This window comes from Etheostoma spectabile, chromosome 12 (assembly GCF_008692095.1).
Source record: "Etheostoma spectabile isolate EspeVRDwgs_2016 chromosome 12, UIUC_Espe_1.0, whole genome shotgun sequence".
NCBI classification, from domain to species: Eukaryota; Metazoa; Chordata; class Actinopteri; order Perciformes; family Percidae; genus Etheostoma; species Etheostoma spectabile.
In genome coordinates this window covers 2,279,693-2,280,093 of record NC_045744.1, presented here as the reverse complement: position 1 = coordinate 2,280,093, position 401 = coordinate 2,279,693, and positions in this window count along the sequence as shown.

Sequence of the window (401 nt, the reverse complement as noted above, 5' to 3'; positions counted from 1 at the left end):
ATTTGGGCAATAAAGTAAAAAAAAATACCCAGTAACATGTGAGTGCAATCTGCACACTTGCCCCCCGCTCTCACAGTAAATTGTGTTTGCTGACATCTCAGTAGAAGCAGAGACAAAAGGCAGGGAGGGAGAAGAGGGAGAATCCTGCTGCCACAGGACTGAGTCTAGAACCAGACTTAATGCAGCAGTGCGTTTGCAACCCGGTCCCAGTAGCATGCTAGGCTTCTGGAAGCCACAGCTCAGAAATCCAAAGCTAGAAATTAGTCCGATTTTTGAAATGCAATCCTATCATTGCATATACTATCAACACATGTCCTGGAAGGACTCATTAGATGAGTCACAGAGCACAAAACCAGCACATTAACACACTCCTTCTCTACATGGTTTTCAAGGCATTCCAT